General features: G+C 42.2%; 1 protein-coding gene and 1 pseudogene across 1 annotated transcript in view; both read right to left on the reverse strand.

Annotated features, from left to right (window-relative positions):
- Positions 1-8,512, reverse strand: part of B4GALNT3 (beta-1,4-N-acetyl-galactosaminyltransferase 3) — a 139,555-nt gene that overhangs the window by 55,153 nt on the left and 75,890 nt on the right. The gene's annotated exons all lie outside the window — the stretch shown is intronic.
- Positions 7,038-7,189, reverse strand: LOC122149691 (annotated as a pseudogene).

The raw sequence follows: 8,512 nt of genomic DNA on the forward strand, positions 1-8,512 counted from the left end.
GCCGTCTGGTTAGCAGGCAAGTGTCTTAGCCACTATGCTACCAGAGTTACGACAACTAGTGAATTATAAACCAAAAACCCAAACCCACTGCAATTGAGTTGATTCTGACTCAGCAACCCTACAGGACAGAGTAGAACTGCCCTATAGGGTTTCTAAGGCTATAAATCTTTACAGAAGCAGACTGACTCTTCTTTCTCCCACAGAGTGGCTTGATAGATTTGAACTGCTGACCTTTTGGTTAGCAGGAGAATGCCTTAACCACTGCATGGCTAGAGCTTCTTTCAGTGAACTACCAAAATCAAACCTACTGCCAATGAGTTGATTCCAACTCATAGTGACCCCTACTGGGTTTCCAAAGCCGTAATCTTTATGGAAGTAGACTGCCTCATCTTCCACCAACAGAGAAGCTGGTAGGTTTGAACAGCTGACCTTTTATCCTTCCCCACCATAAATAATGTTAAAGTAATGTAATCTTCCATACTTTTCCTTGCTTTCATGCACACATATACAGAATTCATTGTTGTTGTTGTTGTTGTTAAGTACTGTCGAGTTGGCTCCAACTCATAGCGACCCTATATACAACAGAATGAAACACCACCCAGTCCTGTGCCATCCTCACAATCATTGCTATGCTGAGCCCATCACTGCAGCCATTGTGTCAATGCATCTTGTTGAAGGTTTTCCCCTTCTTGGCTGACCAACTCCTTTACCAAGCATGATATCCTTTCTCCAGGAAATGAATGGTCCTTTCTGACAACATGACCAAAGTAGGTGAGAGGAAGTCTGGCCATTCTCACTTCCAATAAGCAATCCAGCTCCACTTCCTTCAGGATAGATTTGTTCCTTCTTGTGGCAGTCTGCGGTATTTGGTATTTTTAGTATTCTTAACCAACACCACAATCCAAAGGCATCAACTCTTCTTCAGTTTTCCTTATTCATTGTCCAGCTTTCACATGCATATGAGGTGATTGAAAATACCACGGTTTGGGTCAGGTGTGCCTTAGTCTTCAAAGTGACATCTTTGCTGGTCAACACTTTAAATAAAGAGGTCTTTTGCAGCAGAGTTTCCCAGTGCAATACATCTGACTTCCTAACTGCTGCTTTCATGGATGTTGACTTGTGGATCCAAGTAAAATTAAATCCCTGACAACTTCAATCTTTTCTCCATTTATCATAATGTTACTTACTGGTCCAGTTGTGAGGATTTTTGTTTTCTTTATGTTGAGGTATAATCCATACTGAAGTCTGCAGTCATTGATCTTTATCAGTAAGTGCTTCAAGTTATTTTCACTTTCATAAAGCAAGGCTGTGTCATCTGCATATCGCAGGTTGTTAATGATTCTTTTCCTAATCCTAATGCCATGTTCTTCTTCAAATAGTCCATCTTTTTGGATTATTTGCTCAACATACAGATTGGATAAGAATGGTGAAAGGTTACAATCCTGACGTACACCTTCCTAATTTTAAACTATGAAGTATCCCCTTGTTCTGTTTGAACGACAACCTCTTGGTCTACGTACAGGTTCCTCTTGAGAATAATTGACTGCTCTGGAATTCCCATTCTTTGCAATGTTATCCATAATTTGTTGTGATTTACATAGTCAAATGCCTTTGCATACTCAATAAAACACAGGTAAACATCTTTCTGGTATTCTTTGCTTTCAGCCAAGATCCATCCGACATCAGCAATGATATCCCTCATTCCATGTCCTCTTCTGAATCCAGCTTGCATTTCTGGAATTTCCCTGTCAATATACTGCTGCAACTGTTTTTGTATTGTCTTCAGTGAGATTTTACTTGCGTGTGGTATCAGTGATATTGTTTGATTATTTCCACATTCTGTGCATCACCTTTCTTTGGAATGGGTACAAATCTGGATCTCTTCCAGTCAGTTGGCCAGGTAGCTGTCTTCCAAATTTCTTGGCATAGATGAGTAACTGCCTCCAGCACAGTGTTTGTTGAAACATCTCAATGGGTATTCTGTCAATTTCTGAAGTCTTGTTTTTCACCAATTCCTTCAGTGCAGCTAAAAGATTTCTTCCTTCCTTACCACTGGTTCTCAATCATATGCTACCTCTTTTTTTTTTTTTTTTCAATTGTGATTTGGGTGAAAGTTTACAGAGCAAATTCATTTTCCATATAGCAGTTCATACACATCATATGCTACCTCTTGAAATAGTTGGACATTGACCAATCCTTTTTGATACAAAAAATTCATTAGTATTTTGTTTTTAAAAAATAGGTTCATATTACATATATATTACTCTGGAATTTGCTTTTCTTACTCACATGATGAATATTTCTCCAGATCAGAAGATAACTCATTCCTTTAATAGTTCGAATAATAATAATTCCCTGGTATGGTTATTTTCCTATTGACAGACATTCAACCATTTCCAAACCATGTTCAAACAATTCTTTGGTATATCCTTGATCAGAAATTCTTATGTACTGCTGCTGTGATTCTACAGATCAAGTTCCAAAGTGAAGTGGCTGGATCAAAGGGTGTGTATTTTTTTTAATTTTAGTAGATATTGACATATTACTTTCCAAAAAATTTTGGAAATGATTCACATCGTCATCTGCATTGTTTAAGAGAGTGTCTGTTTCCAGGCAACCTCTTCAGAGCCACATATTATGCTTATTAATCTTTTAAACTTCTGCCAGTCAGATGGGAGTATATATTTTTAAAACATAGATGGCATTTTATACTATACATATTATCCACAACCTGCTTTCCTCCCCTACCTCAGCCATACTATGGACATCTTTTCAGCAGTTTTTAAATTTTGCCGATTGCATGACCTGGAGCAAGTTTCTTTCCCACCTGGGACAGCTGATCCTTGAGTGAAATGAGGATAACAATGTTGATCTACCTTAATTTACAAAAGTAGGAGAAATTACTTTAATCTGAGGCAGTATGTCTACGGAAGTAGATTGCCCACTCTTCCTTCCAAGGAGTGGCTGGTGGGTTTGAATCACCAGCCTTCCCGTTAGCAGTCAAACACCTTAGGCATTATGCTACCAGAGCTCTCAGCAAGTACAAAACCACTGCATACCACTAGAGTAGCTATAATAAAAAAGATAGACAATAAGTAGTGTTGACAAGAATGTGGAGAAATCAGAACTCTCATTTGTTGCTGGTGGGAACGTCAAATGGTGCAGCCACTGTGGTAAACAGTTGGGCAGCTTCTCAAAAGGTTAAACATGAGTTACCATGTTGTTGTTGTTACTTGCCGACGAGTCTATTCCGACTCATGGGGATCCCATATGTGCAGAGTAGAACTGCTTCACAGGGTTTTCAAAGCTGTGATCTTTTGGAAGCAGACTATCAGGCTTGTCTTCTGAAGTGCCTTTGGATAGATTCGAATAGTCAGTCTTTCAGCTAGTAGGCGGGGAGGGGGGGGGCGGAGAGCTTAACAATTTCTACCATACAAGGACCAGAGCAATTCCATTCCTGGGTATATACCTAAGAGAATTGAAAACATCATAGGAGCGTTATTCATAACAACCAAAATGTGGAAACAAATTAAAGTCCATCAACTGACGGACAGATAAACAAAATGGGGTACATACGTACAATGGAATATTGTTCAGCAATAAAATGAAATACATGCTGCAATATGGATGAACCTTGAAAACATTATGCCAAGTGAATGAAGCCAGACACAAAAGGTTACATACTGTATGATCCCATTTATATGAAATATCCAGATTGGTAAATCCATAGAGACAGAAAACAGATCAGTGGTTGCCAGGGATGCAGGGAATAAGGAATGGGGTTATTGTTGTTGCTGGTTGCTGTTGAACTGGAGCTGACTGTGCTAAAACGCTGCACAGCCCTGCACCATCCTCATAACGACTGGTGTGTTTGAGCCCATTACTGCAGTCACTGTGCCAACCCATCTCATGGAGGGCCTTCCTCTTTTTTGCTGATCATCTACTTTAGCAAACATGATGTCCTTTTCGAGTCTTGGGGAATGAGGGGTGAATGCTTAATGGGTACAAGTTTTTTTTGGGAATGATTAAAAAAAAAGTTTTGGAACTACACAGAGGTGATGGTTGCACAACATTTTGAATGTCCTAAATGCCACTGAATCACACACTTTAATAGGGTGAATTTTATGGCATGTGAATTATATCTCAATTTTTTAAAGTACAGAATACTTTCCATAATTGTTCAATAATAAGAAGGGGAAAAATAGCTAGTGAGTGAATGATTTTTTTTTAAAAAAAGAGATGAGCACTGACAATCTGCAACTGACCCCCCATGGCTTCTACACCTCTTTCCACCCCAACATCTGGGTCTCTCCATTCGCTCTCTTTCCCGAAGCATCTACACCCCCAGTTTAATTACCATGATCCCTAGAGAGCTGGCAACAGGTTTCTTTTCAAAGCTGACTACTGTGGTTTGTAGATAGCACTGCCCCTCCCTCTCACACCCAACCCCCTCCTCTTTGTACCCAGATCGTTTACTTATTAAACCAATTAGATTAAATGACTCACATTGCACCCTTGGGCATGAGGTGGAGTAAACAGCTCACAAAAGAGTCTGACTTGCACTTGAAAGGGCTTGCTTCCCTCCAGCCTAGACTGACTCTCCTTACCAGCCCCTCCCCCTGTTCAGCACCTCCCACAAAGCATTTCTCAGATTGCAGGAAGAAACCTGAGGATCAGGGAGAGTAGCTACCCCTACCCAACAGCTTTCTTAGCCACAAGAAAGACCACACCAACTTCTCAAAGAGGTGACACAATAGCCTTCTTATTCCCATTGCTTACAAAGCCAGAAGACAGCCAGCTCAGCATCTGGGCAAATGCATGTAGAATTCTGGTTCTTCAAAGGCTTGTCTAGTACAAAATTACCAGGTGGCTATCTGATGCCCGCGTGCCTGCTCTTTGCTGCCATGTCATAGCCCCACCCAATGGTACCCCAGCACCGTTTCTCTGGGTGCCCTACACCTGTCAAAACTTGCCCTGGAGGTAAAACAACCAGGTTGCTGCCTGGTTCCATCACTCATCTACTGAAAACTAAGAGAAGAAAGAAGGGTCTAGATTATTTTTCTGTGCTCTAAGAATTGTGAATCTTCAACTCAAAATAAACATTGATTTAACTCGCTATGGGGCAGCACTGTACCCGGTACTGGGGGGGGGGTGGAGCACAAAGGGGTATCAGGCAAGGTCACCATCCTCAGGGAAAACACAGTGGATGTAGTAGGAGATGACCGACACATAAATGGATAATCTCAATATAATGCCAGGATGTGATAGGGGCAGATAAGATTCTACACCTATTGCTATCAAATCAATTCTGGCTCATAAAGACCCCCATTGGGTTTCCAAGGCTGTAAATCTTTATCAAAGTACATTGCCTCATCCTCCTCCTGCGGAGCAGCTGGTGGTTTGAAGTGCTGACCTACTGATTAACAACCAAATGCTTTACCCACAACACCACCAGAGCTTCCAAACTCTGTAGGAATGTGAAAAGGCTTTCTTGTCTCCCTGCCTGCCTGCACCATCCCACTGCACACTTCCCTGCCCTCCATCTAGGACACCATTTGGGGACACACATCATCAATACAGGCAGAAACTTCTCTAAGTCACAGTTAGAGCAACCCAATTCTCTCAGCACCTCCTTGTAAACACCACCTCGGAGGCATCCCTCCTAACAGCTTGGAATCCAAGAGGGAGGTGTGATTTGAGTCAGATCCTGTCCTGGAGTGGAACCACATCCTCTCACCACCTTCCTCCCAGGCATTTCCGCCTTTGTATATTTATAAGACTCTCTTAAAATAGGTCCTAGCAAATAGCAGCAGAGACTTGATTTGGGTCAATGAAATCAGCATTTGGGAGAGTAAAAACTCCCTGAGAACAAAGTTGCTATTTTTTTCTCCTATTCCATATCCGGGCTTGAGTACCAACTAAATCCCCCAGGAAGCCTCCCTCAACCCCCTTCAGTGATGCTTCCCAAGTTACTCCTACCCTGGAAACCTCCCTTTCTCCTGTCCTCTATGTGCAGATGAGTTTCCTAAAACACAGTGGCTCCAGGCCACCTTGCAATGCTTGTTTATTATTAAGCCATTGCGCTTTGCAAAGTACTTCTTGACTGTTGGCCTTTCTGCTCAAGAGGCCCATCCACACACTTCTCAACAGGGTCTGAGTTGCAGAAGGAAGGGAAAGCAAAAGCACACATCCTTGCCCTCCATGGAGCCTCAGGATAAGTTGTCCATCATCCTTGAAGTGTTGGAAGGCAGGGAGTTATGGGGGAGGCAATGTTGCGGAATGTGTCTGTCTCAGATACCTGTTGGGACCTGGCAGAGACAGCGTGTTGGGTGAGAAAAACCAGCTGAGTGTGTCTCCACCTTTCCTGAGGTGAGCAACTCCCTAGCAAAGCTCTCAGAGTGTGGCACCTTGGCCGAGGCCTGGCTCACACACTGTCCTGTCAACCTCACAATACTGCAAGGAAGGAAATTCCTTACTGTGGCTCTCTGGCTTCTCTCTGTGAAATGTTTTATTCTATTTTGCAGTATGGGAGCCTGCCCAAGGGGGCTTTGCAAAATGAGACAAAGAGAGTTGTTTATTTCTCCCTTCACTCTGGTTCATTAAGTCCCAAGCCTGAGAGAAGATTGTCTTTTTTTTTTTTTAAGATTTAGTTTCTGTTTTATTAATCACCTTAACAATTTACAAGCAATTTTATTGAACTAGACAAAGCTGAGGAGCTCTGGTAGCATAGTACCTAAGGCACCTGACTGCTAACCAGAAGGCCGGCAGTTCAAACCCACCAGCCACTACTTGGAAGGTTGGACAATCTACTTCCGTAGTGATACTGCCTTAGAAACCCAAGGAGGGGTCGTTATGAGTTGGGTCTGACTTGCCGGCACATAACAACAACAACAGACAAAGCTGATTATTAAAGTTACTTAAGTTTGATACTAGATAAGCTGATTCAGGTTCCCTTAAATAAAGACAATTGGACAATAGCCTTACAAATGAAATATTTCAACCACTGCCTATTATTAAAACACATCATCAAGGGATAGTGCCAGTGCAGTCTTGCACTACCACAAATTATGCTGCCAAGTTTCCCGCATTTGGGGAAATCATAGAGTCAGCACACCGGAGTGCAATGGGTGAGACTCACCCTCAGAAAGCTACCTTCAGGATCATGGTACCTCCCCTGACAGGTAAGTATAGAAGATAAATCCTTAAAGGAGGTTTGTAATGCCTACAAGGGAGAAAAGCAGCCCTGGAGCTGCTCAGAGGCCAAGATAAGGTTAGGGTTGATGGGGTGAACCTAAGGCTTGAGATGGTGGTGAGTGCCCAAGTGGGAATGCTTAGGGTAGATCAGAGGCTATGACCAATACTAAGGGACATCTGCAGAGAACCAAACCTGAGTTAAACAGGCTAAATCTAAAAATAAAAATAAAAGCTGTTTCAAAATACATAAGCACTGGATCTCTGAAATGACGACATGAAGGATCTGGAAGCTTCTACTAATATTAATTGGATATCTGTCCCAGATATGGTTGTGAGGATGGGGGAGCAAGAAGAGAGAAGACATTCTGCCTCTTCAGGATGTGGCCACTGGTCTAGATAATTTTTCAGGTCAGATTTGATTAGATAGCAGTGAGGTTTTTTTTCTAGTTATAATAGATGATCATTAGAAGCTTCTTTAACAAGTTAATTTAAAAATAAAAACAAGAACAACAAAAAAGTGCCATTGAGTCTATCCCAACTTATAGAGGAGACCTCCATGTGTATCAGAGTAGAACTGTGCTCCACAGGTTTGTATTTCCTGCCCCCCACAGGTTTTTCAATGGCTAATGTTTTGGAAATAGATTAGCAGGCCTTTCTTCCAAGGTACCTCTGGGTAGACTCAAACCTCCACCCTCTCAGTTAGCAGCCAAGTGCATAATACATTTGTACCACCCAGGGGGGACCCTACAGGTTAATACCAAACCCTCTATTCAAGCACTCCTGACAGGAGGCCACTAGAAACATCCCTCTGCACACCAAAAGCAGTTGCCCAGCTGCTGGACAGTTCACATTGCTACCAAGTTCTGTTCTTTGCTGGAGTATCCCCCAAGTCCAACAGGTTTTATGGGAAAGAGCTTCAAGCAAAGATATAAGTCTTCATGTATGTAGGGAACTACACGTGGGCTGAGGTGTGAGCAGTGTCAGTGACTCAGTACTACAGACCACACTGTTCCTTCCCTCTGAGTTATATCAATTCACTCACATCAGTGTTCTCTGCCTCCCATAGCGTCAAAACCCTGAGACAGCAGGAAGCATCTGACTAATTAACTAGGCCCAGTGACACATTCAGACAGGTTGCTGTTGTTGTTAGGTGTCATCGAGTCGTCTCCGACTCATAGTGACCCTATGCACAGCAGAACGAAACACACCCAGTCCTGAGCCAGCTCCGTGATTCTTGCTATTCTTTTTTTTTTTTTTTATTAGCATTTGGGTGAAGATTTACAGAGTAAATTCACTTTTCATACAGCAGTTCACATAT

The sequence above is a fragment of the Orycteropus afer genome, unplaced genomic scaffold, assembly GCF_000298275.1.
Source record: "Orycteropus afer afer isolate SDZICR_OR568_19922 unplaced genomic scaffold, OryAfe1.0 scaffold00040, whole genome shotgun sequence".
NCBI lineage: Eukaryota > Metazoa > Chordata > Mammalia > Tubulidentata > Orycteropodidae > Orycteropus > Orycteropus afer.